Genomic DNA, 16405 nt, shown 5'->3' with positions numbered 1-16405 from the left:
TCAGTCCTGAGGCCAGATTCTGGATCCTTAATTTCTTTTACTAAATTAGTTGAGTACTCTTCTCGGGTGCGAACTGCCAGTTGGTGGCCCACCTGTTCATTCCATTCATATATTTTCTCTTTATGAGTTGTTGCCTTGGCTACCGCCTTTTCCGTTAAAACTTCCATTATAAGATTTTTAGCAATCGCCACCCGACTTGATTCGCTATCAGATACTCGCCTCTCCTGTACGGCCTTAATCAACTCTTCCTCGGCCCTACTCAAATTGTGTTGCAGCACAGCCATCTTTAGTTTGGCCTCTTTGTTAGAGCTATAGGAGAATTGCAGTGTCTCCCCTCTAATACTGGCCTTTAGGGCATCCCAAACCACATCTATAGCTACACTACCGAGATTATCCTCCAAAAATCCTGAATTCCATCTGCTCATATGTTGACAAAATTTCACGTTACCCAGTAATGCTCTTTCAAACATCCACGTCCTCATCTGGGATTTATTTATCCCACATACCAGATTTAGTACTAGAGGATTGTGATCCGATAAGACTCTGGGCATTTTTTCTATTATACTGGCAGAACTCAATAAACCAGACATAAGCATGTAATCTAGCCGTGCATGCCGGGAATGCGGATAAGAATAATACGTAAATCCCGGATCCCCAGAATGCTCTAGTTGCCAACCATCGATCAGCCCATGTAGCAGACACATATCTTTCAGTGACTGGAAGACTTTTGGTTTCGGCCCTTGATACTTATAACCTGGATCCGAGAGCCAGTCGCCAGGTAAATGTAAATTGAGATCCCCACACAGAATCAGCGGGAGAGGCCAGTGAACTAATTCATTAGCCACGCGGGTCAGCACATCTGGGTCATCGCTAATACTGCCATAAATAGTACAGAGAGTCAATTTACTTTCCCCATTGTCATAGTGGCATTCTGTAATCGCCCACCTTCCAAATTTGTCAGCTAGAGAACGTGTAAATTGGAGATCTCCCCCTTTTGCCAAAATTGCCACCCCTCTAACTCGCACCCCCTGTGTTGAAGCAGTAATCAGCCGATACCCTAGTGTTTTCGACAAATATTATTGAGATCCCTCAATATGTGTCTCTTGTAGACATATAATATTAGCCCCGGTCATCTGTAATCCCACAGCTACTTTCTGTCTTTTCTTAATGTCATTAAGGCCACAGATATTAACAGAAACAATTTTCAACCTAGCCATAATAATGCTTGTTCACCCCATCCATACTTAACTGTAATAGTAGCACTCATTTTTAAGCTATGCTTGCCCAGCTCTAGTATTTCTATTTTCGCATTGACCTCCCCACCCTGCACCCATCGTATACACCATGTGTCTAAAAATCCCTCAAGTCTTGTCCCCCCACGTCCCACCCCCCACCACTATCTAAACCACCAGGCTCAATCCTGAGCCCGTGTGATAGCATCTGGCCAACCCCACCCATTCTCCACACCCCCTCTACCCCTCCCATCCTGTATGTACATCCTCTTCTTAGATACTCGCTCGACGTTTCCCTCCACCCAACAGCACCAAAAGAGTAAAACAATTACTTCATACAAGGAAAAAACAATATCAAAATGGACCAAGAAAGAAAGGAGAATAGAGAGAGGGAACCTATTGGTTGCTCTGAGAGTTAGGAAATCACTGGTTGGATGACGGAGATCCACGTCTCCGCCTAGCCCCAGGTAACCCGCTGCTCCTCCCCCCCTGCGTTTCACGATGGCAAATCCTACCTGACTGGCGTGTTTGGATGCTCGGCGTTATTTAGCGTTACCCGGCGGTACGGATGAAAAGACGACGACGATAAGGATAATCACTGTGATTTCCAAGGTTGCTGGTATGAGTGAAGCATGTCGAGGGTGCTGCGAGGTGCGACGGCAAGACACGGCGAGATTTCTCCTCCTCCTCTGAAAGCTGCATGGGGAAGCTGAGGCCGATGGTTGCTGGTGGCGCTGTAAGGAGAGTGATCGCCTCCTAATCGTTTTTTCTTCTTCTCTTCTGAGCTCCTGAGTAAGCTTAAAAAACTTATACATGTTTAGTTCTTGTGGTGCTGGGGACAAGCGTGGCTTGAATTTTGCAATAAGACGAGGCTCCAGGTGATAAGGGGGCGGTAACCAGAGAGCCCACAGCCCACAGTTAACTACGAGGACCATTCTCCTACCCTGGAAAAGTATTATTGGGGTTTCGTTCCCTCCTTAAAAAAAAAGGTTTACCAGCAAGTAAGACATCTATGGCGCGGACCCAGGAGCCAAGATGGTGGCTGAGTGAAAAACCTTGGGAGCTCGCCTCCACATCGCTTCGTCCCTCGAGCACTGATATCGAGCGCTGCCGAGAATGCGCCCTAGCCCTGAAAACTGGTTGTGCTGGCGTGAAGGACAGCGAGGGAGGATCGTAAGGCGCGACGGTATAGAGAGCAGAAACTGTTGTTCGCGCTGGGAAGCGCTTGCCCGGTTACTGCTGACAGCTGTCTCAGGCTGGGGTAATCCCGTCAGGTGTCTGCTGGAGCTGCTTAGCATCACAGACACCGGACCTGCGGAAGTGCTTCGTGAGAAGGCGATGGCGGCGCGAGGAGCAAGAAGCAAGACACGCTCAACAATCCCGGTGAACACCTCTACAGGGCAATGTGAATCCGACCCAAAAGCGGATCCTGATGTAAAGAGGTCCGGCCAAGTCACGGGTAAGAAAAGTAAATTAAACATTGGGAAGAATGCTAAGTTCCTCGCGCCAGGCAATTTACTTGCTGGAAGATTGGAAAGAAAACAGCCGGTTATCACGAGCCTGTTCTCGAAAAGGGATATGCGTACAGAGGAGGGAGAACAAAGGCACAAACAAACAAAGGATTGTGCCAATATTGATGAAACTGGTGAAACTCAGACACAGACTCAAGAGAGCCTGATGGATAGAAATAATATCCGAACCTCATGGGGGTCAAGTAGTGATATCACGATACTAAATTTGGTTGATTCACCTACAATTATACAGCAAGTGAGTGAGGGTAGCAAGGAAATGAACTTACTGCAGCCTAACCCTCCAATTAATGAAGAGAAGGAGAAAGATGCCAGTTTTAACCAGAACTTAGAAAATACAGAGCTGGGCTATCTATCCCCCGATCCTACGGAAAACTTTTTTTCACTGACTGAAGAATCCGGAGACTCAGATATCATCGAATCACAAAGTGGCAGTAGTGATGACGGATGTGTAGACAGTACACCTCAACAAGTCAATGTAGTCAGCAGTGGGGTAGAAAGGCGCCCAGGAAATCAAAGAGGCACTCGGAAGGGGAAAGGAGTACCCGCAAACAGGAAGGAATGGAGGAAGAGGGTGAGCTCGGGTGGGACTATTCAGACACACAACCACATTCCCTGGTAGGCTTGCCGGGAGCCGTGAGCTTAGACAAGAGATCTCAAGGGGGCATAGTGGTTCATAGGGACACTGAGCAGATACCTGAACCTACATTAGCTACAATCCTGCAATCATTAAGTGCATTTCAAAACGAGGTTAAAATGGAAAATCGGCATGCTCGTGTTGCTGCAAAGAAACTACAGGGTTCAGTGCGCAAGATTGGGAAGACCTGCACCGAAATCGTAGAAAGGATGAGTTTGGTGGAAAATCGGACGGAAGTGCTGGAAACCACAGTTGATGCTTTAAAAACGCAAGTGACCTCACAAGAGAGTGCGGTGAAAGACATCATGTGGAAACTAGAGGAGGCAGAAAACCGCCAACGCCGGAATAACCTAAGAATCCTAGGGATCCCGGAGAACAGCGAAGGCAGTGATATTCGCGCATTTACTATCAATGTATTCAAGAAGGCGTTTCCAGAATTAGCGCAATGGGATTGGGGCAAAGAGATTCAACGTGTGCACAGATTCCCGTTGACAATGTCTAAACGTCCGAAAAATAACCAATCATATCCTAGAGTCATTTTGATTTGTTTCGGGAACTTTTTGCTCCGTCAGGCGGTGTATGACCTGGCCAAACCTAATAACAAACGGAACTGGGAAAGTTTTTCATTTTTTGCTAAACCAGACTTTGCACACGCCACAGTGGAGAGACGCTGGCGGCTTCGACAGCTGATTACACCGTTTCAAAATGCAGGTGCTGTAGCTTTTCTCCAGAACCCTGCCACATTGAAAGTAATTTCGCAAGGTCGCACCATGTTCTTTACATCAGAGATTCAAGCCGAGCAAACATTGAAAGAAATTATTGCAGGGAAATCTGGACACTCTCAGAGGTAGTCACAGCTTCTATCGGAATGGATACCGGCTCCTCCACTGACACCCAGGCCTTGGAGGGCGCACAGGCTGCCCCAGCATCGGTTGCACGCAGTACAGAAGATAAACTGTGCTCAATTGATATAATCTGCGAGGTGTTACAGGGACCGTCGTCTGCGAAGGCAGGCAACAGTAATGTTGGATCTACCAGCCAGGACACATAAACAATAGGCTCATTGTGTGCTGGAAGAAAATAATTTTTTTTAAACAAACTAAAATTGGAACTCAAAAACAAATTGACGCTTTTTATGGACATGCATGGCTTTCAGACACTTGTAGTAGTTCGATCTATACATACGGACATATTAGAGCTATGGCTTGAGTGACAATCTCCCTTTTCTCATCTTTTAAAGATTTATTTTAGAAGTTTTAAAACATTTTATTAGCATGGCTATTTGTTTTACTATAGTTATTTGCATACCAGTGCCTAGTCAGCCTAGTGGTACGTCTTGAATTTGAATTATGTCATCCAGTCGGATGAGGAGTGGGTGCTATATTTCATATAGGTACCGTAATATAGACTAAGGTAACATCATAACGCTTCACCTATATTCTCCCCTACATTACATACATAATGGTTCTTCAGGAGTGACATTTTAACCAGATACAACACTGCATACAGAACGAGGGATTTTCCCTGGTAAAAGCATCATACATTATGCAGGAGGATTCTTGGAAGCACAGCAGGACTACCATCTCCTGTATAATATCTATGTGCAAAGTTCACCCCAACATCATCCTAAGTCCTTCAAAGTAATACAGTGAGGTAGAAACCCCGGGAGACCTATGGGTATATATACATCACATCTTGCTAAGACAGGCAGAGGAGACCAGAACTTCCCGGCCTACACTGACCAAAGACGCTGAGGTTCCTGCATGAGAATACTCCAGCTCACAGTGGTCTAACATCCCTTGCGGGGTGTTCAACTGGAGACCAAGACGGGGTCCCAAAGTCTCTCAATCCAGGTAATGGGGTTGACTTTATCCTAGAGGGAATCTAGACTTAACACACACACAGCTAGGTACATGTAGGTACATTTAGTTAGGGAGGCATCGTAGGAGTAAGCACTTTTTATCATAGTGTATTTTATGTACTTTTATGTATTCATGATTATTGCAAGATGGTAGGACTCTATCATCCTTTTACTTTCATAGTGCTTCTAATCATTTTCACCTGTTACTGTCTAGTGGTTGTTAAAGCTCATCTATTTTACACTAGAATAACAACTGTTCAATAAATGCTTATTGAAAAACGTCCAGACCATTTATTCTGTGTATCTCTCTGAGACTAAGAGCACTAGAGACTGAGCGAAAAGTAGTGCACTGTTCCCACGGTCCTGAGGGATCAGGGTTGTCATGTTCGATGGTTGCCAAGAGCTATTCTCTCCTTGGTAAGAGGAGATTCTTGTGGCACTGTGAGCTAGCTGATACAGAAGGCCAGCATACCTGGTGGGGGTGTTTATAATCAGTCTGACACCAATCCTACAGTGTATGTTGTCCGAACGCGCAGATCCTGTATAGGTTTTTTTGGAACTACATGACAGTATGGTGCACAGGCACAGACCATGCAGCAGACTGAGAGGGAGACGAAGTCAGGCCCAAACAAAGTCCAGCGAAGTCCATAGTGCCCAGACGGTTAAAGTGCAGTGGTTGCAGTTCTGAATCTTGTCCACGACGAATCTAGGGTCCTAGAGCCAGGTAAGCCCTTAAGTACCCACAAGAGAGGGTTGGAAAGATTCAGGGTACCCTCCCAGGGGAAGGCCTGGACAGTTGGGAGGTTACTCCCATGTCCTTTGTCCAGTTTCATGCCAGAGCGGGAGCCAACGCCTCCCTGGACTAGTTTGAACTGTACTATGCACAGGGACACCAAATGTACCCCTCATGCAGACTTTCAGTCGCTGGCAAGAGCACCCTCTCAGCCCTAATACACTTAATCCTGTCTGGGAAGTGGTCACACGTCCCTGTGACAGGATGCCTATTGTTCTGCCTTCCCTTGCTCGAGCTTGGCTCGGCAGCAGCATGGCAGAAATGTGTCTCTGGTCGACAGCAACCATTTTGTGCTAACCGGAGCTAGAAGGCTGGTACCGGGAACACCAGGTACCCCACAAAGGGCCCTTCTGAGGGGTGGAATCATACCTCCCACACCGGTTACTGGTGTGGGGGTATAATTCCAACATGTTTGACACCAAACATGATAGGGTTTGTTTCAGACGGATTAGAGTTGGTCATCACGTGGCCACGTAATGCCCCTCTATTGTAGTATATGGCTGCTTCACTGACAACCCGGGAGAATGGACTCTGTAGGGTGCAGAGGTGTCCTGCTCATGCAGGGGCACCCTCTCACTTAGAACCAAGCACCCTGCCCTCAGGATTGTAGAGGCCTGCTATGGGGTGACTTATAAGTTTTAAGAGCAGTGACCCTTAGTTATAGTTAACCTATCTCTTAAGTAAGTGGTGCAAGCATCAACTTACACAGGCTGCAATGGCAGGCCTGTAGTTCCATTTTGCATGGCCTCCCATAGTACATGCTTCAGCACATGGGAGGCCTCTGGGGTACCTATGCCCTGGGTACATGTGTACCATCTACTAGGGACTGACAAGGGTACCCCAGTATGCAATCTGGAGTGTACCTAAGTACAGAACATAACAGTTTAGGGAGAAAGCAGGTAGACTGGGGTCCTGATTAGCAGTATCCCTGTCAGACTAGTCAAAAACTAGCTTAGCACCAGGCAAAAAGCGGGGGTACACATGCAGAACAATCCTACCTTCCTACAGCGCTCTATTTATCTTTCTTTCAAAATAAAAACAGGCCTGCTGTTAAAAACCTATTTTCTAGATAGGATGTAAAATTGTACATACTGTCATTACCCTAGTATCAATCAACCAATCAGGTGTTTGTTGAGCGCGACTACTCACCCGTAAGGGTCTAAAGGCGCTGGGGGTGGTGCAGGTTCCAGTCCATCAAGGAGAGGGTCTGTTGAAGAGCCAGGTTTTGAGGTTTCTTGCGGATATGGGGAGTGATGTTGTCTGTCCGAGGTGGAGCGGAAGGGCGTTCCAGGCTCTGGCCGCGAGGAAGCAGAAGGAGCGGCCTCCCGATCTGGTCTTTCTGGTGCGGGGGACCACGGCATAGGAGAACTGGAATGATGGTAGGGTTCTTTGGGGTGCATGGAATTTGAGTCGGGTGTTCCGGTATGCTGGTCCGGTGTCGTGGAGGGCCTTGTGTGCATGGGTGAGCATCTTGAGGGTGACTCTAGCCTCGATGGGGAGCCAGTGGAGTTTGCGCAGGTGCTGGCAGATGTGGTAGTGTCTTGGCAGGTTGGGGACCAGTCTTGCGGCGGTGTTCTGGATGTTCTGTAGATTGCAGTGACGTTTTTGTTTATTCTGGCGTAGAGTGCGTTGCCGTAGTCGAGTCTGCTGGTGACCAGGGCGTGAGTGATGGTCTTTCTGTATTCGGGAGGGATCCATTTAAAGGTCTTACATAGGAGGCTGCGGGTGTGGAAGCAGGAGGACGAGACGGAGTTGATCTGGCGGTCCATTTTGAGCTCAGAGCCCAGGATGATTCCCAGGTTGCGTGCATGGTCCATGGGGGTGGGCGGGCTTCTGAGGGTAGAGGCCAACCAGCTGTTGTTCTAGGCGACGGGGTTTGGGCCCATGATGAGTACTTCTGTTTTGTTGGTGTTTAGTTGTAGGAAGCTGTTTTTCATCCATTTTGCGACGGCTTCCATGCCTTCTCGAAAGTTGTGTCTGGCGGTGTTGGGTTCGTTGTATAGGGAGAGGATGAGTTGGGTGTCGTCTGCCTATGACACAATGTTGAGTCTGTACGTTTTGACGATGGGGGCGAGCGGAGCCATGTAGACGTTGAAGAGCGTAGGGCTGAGGGAGGACCCCTGGGGGACTCTGCAGGTTGTTGGTATAGGGTCTGAGAGCAAAGCGGGGAGTCTGACCTGCTGTGATCTGCTGGAGAGGAAGGAGCGGATCCAGTCGAGGGCCTTGTCCTAGATCCCTGAGTTGTGGAGTCTGTGTATTAGGGTGCGGTGAGAGACTGTGTCGAACGCCGCTGAGAGGTCGAGGAGGATGAGGGCTACTGTTTCTCCTTTGTCCAGTAGGGTGTGGATGTCATCTGTTGCAACGAAGAGGGTGGTTTCCGTACTGTGTTTTTTTCTGAAACTGGATTGGGAGGAGTCGAGTATGTTGTGCTCTTTGATGAATGTGGCGAGTTGGCTGTTGATGGCTTTCTCGATGACTTTCGCTGGGAACGGGAGCAGGGAGATGGGTCAGTAGTTTTTGAGGTCGGTGGGGTCCGCCGAGGGTTTCTTCAGGAGGGGGTTGACCTCGGCGTATTTCCAGTCATCAGGGAACGAGGCGGTCACCAGGGAGCGGTTGATGGTGTGGCGGAGCATGGGTGCGATGGTGTCGGCGGCTCTGTTGAAGATGTGGTGGAGGCAAGGGTCCGTGGGGGCCCCAGAGTGAATTGACTTCATTGTCTTCAGTGTGTCTTTGGTGGTGAGGGTTGTCCAGTTGTCAATCGCTGGCTTCAGGGTGTCGGGGTGGTTGGTGAGGGTTCAGTGTGTTGGTTGTCTTCGTCGAAGTTGTCATAGATGCTCTTGATTTTCTGGTGGAAAAAAGTGCTGAGTTTGTCGCAGAGGTCTTGTGAGGGAGGGATGTCAGTAGACTCGCTGGTGGGGTAGGCGAACTTGATGATCTTGAAGAGTTCTTTGCTGTTGTGAGCGTGTGTGGAGATTCTGTCTTCAATCGCTTTTTTCCTCATTTTTCGGATGAGTTGGTGGTGGGCTTTGGTGGCGGCTCTGAAGTTGCTGTGGGCTTCTGTGGATTTGGTGTTCCTTCAGGCCTTTTTGAGGTGGCGGCAAGTGCGTCTGTACTATAGAAGTTCGGTGGTAAACCATCTGGCTTTCTTGGCATGGGTGTTGTTGTTTTTCATGAGGGGGGCTATGGTGTTGGCACTGTCGGACACTTATCTGTGCAGGGTTCGGGCTGCAGTGTTGGGGTTGTCGTTTTCCGCGATGGTTGGGGTGGAGTTACTGAGTGAGGTGGTGAGCTGGTGGTCGGTGATTCTGGTCCAGTTTATTCGTGGGACCAGTGCTGGTGTCTGTGGATGGTGGGTGTTCTGAAGGTGAAGTGGACGCATCGATGGTCAGTCCATGGGAGTTCGGTGGTGTGGCTGAAGGTGATGGAGTTTCCTGTTGTGGAGAGGGTGTCGAGGGTGTACCCTGCTGAGTGCGTGGGTTCGGTCATGATCTGGCAGAGTCCAATGTTGTGGAGGTTGTCCAGGAGGAATGTGGTGTTGGGGTCCAGTTGGTTGTCGAGGTGGAAGTTGAGGTCTCCCAGCAGGGTGTAGTTGGTGGTTGCGATGGAATCCGGGGGGATGATGTCCGTGATGGAGTTGGCGAAAGGTCTGCGGGGTCCAGGGGGTCGGTAGATGAGGGTTCCTCGGAGGGTAGTGGTACGCCTGGCCAGTATCTTGAAGTGAAGGTGTTCCATCAGGTCTGTGGGCTAATCGGGGAGTGTGTTCAGGCAGAGGATGGATTTGTGGATGATGGCAATTCCTCCTCCTGGGCGGGAGGGGCAGTCCTTCCTGGAGATCCTGTATCCTTGGGGAATGGCGATGACGATGTATGGTCCCGAGGTGGTGTTGGTCCAGGTTTGGGTGAAGAACGCTATGTCCAGGGTGGTGCTTTCGAGGAGGTCCCAGATTTCGGTGGCGTGTTTGTGGAGGGATCGGACGTTGAGGAGGATGCATTGCAGGATCTTTGGTTTGTTTGTGTTCTTGTGGGCGGGATGTGCTGGGTCCGTGTTCTTGGCGGTGCTGTAGGTGTGCTGGCAGCGGTGACAACTGAAGGGTCCGTGGGTGTCAGCCAGTGACACTAGCTTGCAGTTGTTGTTGCTGCCTGGGTTTAGTTCGTGGAGTGCCGCTGAGTCGTAGTGTTGGCGGTGCGGAGGTCCAGGGTTCCTGGCGCTGGTCGTGGTCGGGTCGTGGACGGACGCAGACGGGCTTGCCAGACCTCATGAGTGTGGTAAGTCCACCTGAGTGCCCAAGTCAAGCATCCGACTCTTCTCCAGAGATGCCATATAATGGCAGCCCTCCCTATCTGGTACAACCAGATCTGGAGTATCAACAAGTATTTATATTGTGTATATGAATATATATTTGTTAATACTTTTTATTTAACAAAGGGGAAGATGTTGTGTCCTGTGTTTGTGTATAGGAGGCCTCTAGTGGTCCTCGGCAGACTCCTTACAAGAAATACATAATCTGGTGGGTGTGACTGGTTGTCGTTAGAAAACTTTGTGACTCAGTGCATTCAGTTAATGGTTGCATGCTAAGGAATAAAGACGTGCATACCAGAGCTTGGTGTATGACGTCATCTGTTATCTGCTCCTGGGCTGGGGAGGACTCTACACCACCTCTCTGCTTAGCTGCACTTCTCTCTCTTCCTCGCAGATTCACTTCAATGGGCATCTTCCCATCAAGTCTCTCCAGGGTGTCCATTCTATCTCTCTCTGCATCTGGCTCATAGGAATAAGGTCATAATAGTCTCTTTTCTATGTCTATTCTTTCTTGTCTTTTTATATATTGATATTTCTCTATTTTAATCATCCTTTCTCTCCTTTCCTCACAAGGCGATGCCAGTGTTTAGAGAAGATTCTATAGGTGTTTGGACTCTTCATGTTGTAACCTGTAATAAGACTTACAATTTGAACAGCTTGATTATCTGTTCTGTCATGACTGGTTTCTTTTTAAGTGGATCATTTTGATAGATTTTTCAAATTTAAAATTTTATTGAAGTGCTTTACCTTGGAATGATACCCCAGAAGCTAAGAGACAACTATCTGTTTCCTCTTTTTATATTATTGCCTCTTTGAGTGATTTAAAGAAAGCACATCTGCTTAGGGTGTGTACCAACGGAAGATGTGAATATTGAAAAACTTGTAGGTCTATGAGTATTTATATAATCCTTGTACGTGGTTTCCGTACATGGAAACACGCATGAGGCAGATTTACAAGAAATGAAGCATCTCTGCATATTAGCAGAGATGCGTCAGTTAATTTGGGTCACGCAAAAAAAAAACTTGCGCCACCATGGAGGCGTCGCATTTACAATGCGACGCACCATGGCCTAAGGAATGCTCGTCGATTTCACTGCGTCACTTTTACGAGGCTTTCTTACGTCGGCACGCCCACCCTGCATACATTATACCTGACTCAGATATAATGTAGCTCAGGGCTTTGCAATGTGATGCATCTGCCAAGATGCGTTACGTTGTAAATGTGTCACAAAGTGGCTCATTGTTTATGACGCCGTTGCGTCACAAAAGTGATGCAACAGTGGAGTAAAAGTGTTGCAAGGGCTTGTAAATCTGCCCTGTGTGTATTTAGTCCGATCAAGGTAACTGGGTCTAGACTGGGTCTAGAGGAAGTGCTTTTTACAGGGTGAAATAATCTCCACACGGAGCAGCCTCAATCAAGTTACATTTAGACATGCGCATTGGCGTCACAATAAATCATTAATTCATAATTTACGACTATTTGGAAATTCCACATGCATAAATGTTAAACATTGGTATATTCAAAGAAAGCTATGACTGTTGATTTAATCGAGTATCCTTTGTGAGTGCCAGATAAGTAGGACATTTACTATAGTAGTAATCCTACCGGATTAAGGGGCATATTTACAAGGCGGCGATAGAAAATTATCGCCGCTTTTGCGTCCGTTTTCGGCCGAAAAGCGGCGATAATTTTATCACCTAATTAGCAAGGTCACGCTAACGCGTGAAACCTTGCATTAGCGCACCTATTCTTAACGCCCAGCTTTGCATCTCTAATGAGATGCAAAGAGGGCGTTCCTGACCTGACATGACAGGAGAAATGTCGCTAAGCGACATTTCTCCTATCATCAAGCCCCACGCTATGAAGCATAGCATCAGGAAAAGTAGCGATAACCCCTGTTATCGCTCCTTTCCTTACACCTGCTTCAGGACTGACTTAGCCATGATATCCTATGGAAGGTGGATATCATGGCTAAGTTTGTGAGTCCCTATCAACAAGCTAACGCCACATTTCGTGAGATTATCGCTGGGTTTCCAGCGATAATCTCACGTTAGGCAGTTAGCGCTAGGATTTTTATCGCTATCTCAGCGATAAAATCCACGCTAGCCGGCGATAATTATCCTAGCGCTAAGTGCGCTTAGCGATAATTATCACCGGTTGTTGCTGATATGCCCCTAAATTTCGAACTTTTGAAGCCTTAAATTTGTGAATCCAACCTGCAGCTATTTATTAACATAGGCAAAGGCAGTTATAACACTTATCTTCAAGGTTCATACAAATAAGCGCTAACAGTGTGATTGTTGGCTTAAAGTGTAAAAGGTCTTGTTGGTCGTTCTCAGTTTAACCGGTGCAGTTGTAATAGAAATAGCACCTTGTAATTAAATACGGAATACCATATTGTACACCTGCACTAAAAAAGGACACGGAGAGCTGACTCAAGAGTTGTGGTGATTATGTTTTCCCAAAATGGCCTGAAGGCAACATGCATGCAATAAAAGAGTTTAACCATTTCAGTGGAGATAGTTCTGAAAGTGCTTTTCAAGCGCCTGCCTTATATTAAATTACACATTTACATGACTCACCTCCCCGGAGGACCCTTGATCACAGAGATGTAGATGTTTTGACACTCACTGTCCTGCAACTCTCTGCTGACACAAGCAGCTTGGAGAATACTTTACACAGTGCTTGCTTCCTCAGAGCTAATTGGTTGTCTCGTTATCTCTCTTAGATCATGGAATTCCCATAAGATTCCATGTCCCATTAAATGCTTCGACAGTGGACAGAAATACCTATCACAGAGGGTGCCAGCTGTTTTGATCCCTAAACGTGGGGCCTTTTCCTTTTATTTGTAACCCATCGGCAATTATCGCTTGTGGAGAGATTTCCTATTCAGCTGTTTCGATACAGAAGTCGAACATTAAGATATGTGTTCATATATTTTCGATTTTAAGTGACTGAACCTTCGAAACTGCGAAGTGTTTTCTCTGGTTGTGCGCCATAAATAGCATTCATAAAAATATGTTAGTTCTTAAAATGGCAAGAATGACCATAAAATATGAGTTCATTCTATGAAGGTGTATATATTAGGCACAGATTTACTAATGCTTTGCATCTGGTTTGCTTTACTTTTGCAACGCAAACCCAACGCAAAATGTTAAATTGGTTTACAGTATCCCAAAGGTTGGCTAGTATCCCAAAGTAATGCAAAGTTACGCAATGATCTGCCTTGTGTTACTTTGTGCAAATGGGGGTCGGGGGTGGGGGGAGTTGTTCCTTGGTTGGTGCATGAGTGTTTCCATTTAGCCACCCATGGGTTTTCATGCTAATCCATATCCACAAAGAATCGTAGACCAGGATGTGCACCAAACTTTTACGCCTTATTGAGGCGGGAGCAATGAAGAATTTTTTTTTAATTTCTCCTCATTTTTAGGTCGAGCCTAGCGCAGCGCATGCGCTGCCCTAGGAAAACGACCTCTTGACATCAGTTCAGCTTTCCTAAAAACTCGTGTATGTGGGGCTCACATGCCATTGGCCTTTGCGTCTGGCTTTAGCACGTAATTGGCCAAAGGTGTGTGGAAGTCCCAGCTTCTTTTAAAAGCTTTACTCCCAGAGCGTTTTGCTCTCGGGAGCCAGCAGAGGCGTGCAGGGCCATCTGGTTTTAATTAGCTGTGAACACTCTTGTTTTCCCCTTAAAAACAGTGAAACGCCAGCATCGGCGCGCAGGGGCCATGTGTTTAGGTCAGCGCGCGCACCACTACCGGGCTTGTTTATGTTTTGTGTTTGTCGCACTACAGTTTTTTCCCCTCGTCTTAGATTTTAATCAGTAAAGTGTACATAAACGGCTATCACAAAAGCAAGCCCTTTTTTTCCTGATAAAATGCTGTTACGCTTCCAGGTGTTCTTCTTAGAGACCCGCCATTTCCTACCACTAAAAGCAAGATCTCGGGTCTGTAGTTGCCATAGCTATGAAGCGCATCAGACACGTCGAAAAAACATAGGAGGGGTAAGTCCCACTTTACAATTTAGACCTAAAATCACCGTTACAGAAAGAAGCCTGAAAAAGCCGGTTGACAGAAGAGCAAGGGGTTCAGCAACCAGCCCACACCTCAAAGTGTGCAAAAAAACGCAACTTATGCAGTGGTAAAAGTGGGCGGGAACGGCAGGGCACGGCGTGCCCCTACTTCTTTAATCCTATAGATTCCGTTGCCCTACTTTTTTATTTGTAATAAGCTTCCCTGGACGTAAGAAATATCCACGGCCTTAGAGAAGGCTCGGCATTAGTGGCTATTCGGGGACGGGCGGGGAGCAGAGATGGAAAAGGTCTCCATCTCTTGCTTCCTGCCCAGACAAGACAAGGATGGTGTCCGCTTCTGCTCTGCCGCTGGCAGCTGCCCCCCCTCTCTTTCTTACTCCCTCTCTGTCTGTGTAACTCCTCCTCACTTACCGAAAACCGTGACTCAAGAAATGGTTCTCACCCTCTCTTTCTTCCTGTCGTTCATTTGTTCCCCTGTGAAATGGATGCAAAAAAGAAAACCACTTTAGCTGGAAATGCCGTTTTGACATTTTTCTATTCCAAAGTGCAGCCACGGAAATAAAAGGTTAAAAATATGAAAAATCAATAACTAAATAAAGCAAGAGTGTTCTTAACGTGGCCAGATCGGTTTTATTCAAACCCCAAAAACATTAGCGTCACTTTACTGAGTGTGCCAGTGAAGCGCTGTTTTCCCCAGGTGGGGAAGTGCACCAAACGTGGAGGTACTGCGATCCCTGGTTGATGGGTGGATTGGAAAACAAAATGTGTACGGCAGCTTTGTGTTCACGAATGTGGGGGCATATTATCAAGGACGGCGTTAAAAGAAGCCCATGTTGACACCAGAACATGAACTTCTATTAGAATTCTCAAGGGCATATTATCAAGCCCATTATCGCCTCTTTAGCGGCAGTTTTCTGCCACTAAACCGGCGATCATTTTAATGCCGTCCTTGATAATATACCCCGTGGTCTTTTTAAACCATACTGCTTACGTTTTGTAAGCATATAAACAGTAGACATTGACATGGGTCCTTTCTGGGCCCTGTAGTTTTCAGGCAGAAGCACTCACTGATTTCTGAATAGTGAGTGTAAAAGCGTTAAGTTCACCATGTTTTTTCTGCTTACATTTCACATGCTTTATTTAATCTTTCATTCCCTATGAGTGTTTGCTTTTTCCAGGATGTTGTTACTTTTTAGGTCTCGCCTGAGCCAGCGCTTTAGCGCTGCCCTGGCGAGAGTTTTTGTAAGCGGGATTTGGAAGTGCAGACTAGTGGCTTTTCAGACATCTAGCTACAGTGCATGTGCGCCGGGCACGCGCACCATTTGTCCGCCTGCGTGAACACTTTTGCGGCTGCTTTGATGTTCTCCGTGAGCCGCGCGGCCACTGAGAACATTAAAGCGGCCGCGAAAGTGCACACCATTTGTCAGCCTGCGTGCCTCTCTCCGCCTACCCCCCTCCCTTATTCTACTTCCTGCTTGTTCAACAAATGCCGTGTGTAAACAAACTTTCTTTGGTTGCATGGCATATGTTTCAAAACAAATACCTTGTGCAAACGAACTTTCTTTTGTTTCACAGTGACTCTTGCTAGAGCTGCCTACCTATGCTCACATTCCCAAATAATTCTGTTTGGCAACTGACTGAAGCAACAGAGCAAATTTTGTTTCCATACACCGACTGTCGCAGTTTTCTCAGCTTGATGAGAACCAATACCGCTTCCTCTCTGCTCTCCTGCTGCTGGTAACTTGCTGAACAAAATAAACTGTGCCATGCGTTGCGGGCCGCTGAAGTGACCACTTTTGACTCACAAGTACCTCCTCTATTAAATGCATGTCTACTGCCAGATGCGTAGTGCTTGGCAGGTCTGGGCGCTTCCAGAAGCTATACTGGCAGGGCAGGGTGCACCCGGGCACAGCACAGGCAGAGCCGTTCGCACTTACGGCTCTCTCCCACCAGTGTACTACGAGCCAACCACGATAGCACTGCGCTGCCCATTCATGTTATGAAGGTACTTTTTGGAGGG

Source organism: Triturus cristatus, chromosome 2_1 (assembly GCF_964204655.1).
Source record: "Triturus cristatus chromosome 2_1, aTriCri1.1, whole genome shotgun sequence".
Classification (NCBI taxonomy): domain Eukaryota; kingdom Metazoa; phylum Chordata; class Amphibia; order Caudata; family Salamandridae; genus Triturus; species Triturus cristatus.
Note: the sequence above shows the minus strand (reverse complement) of the source record.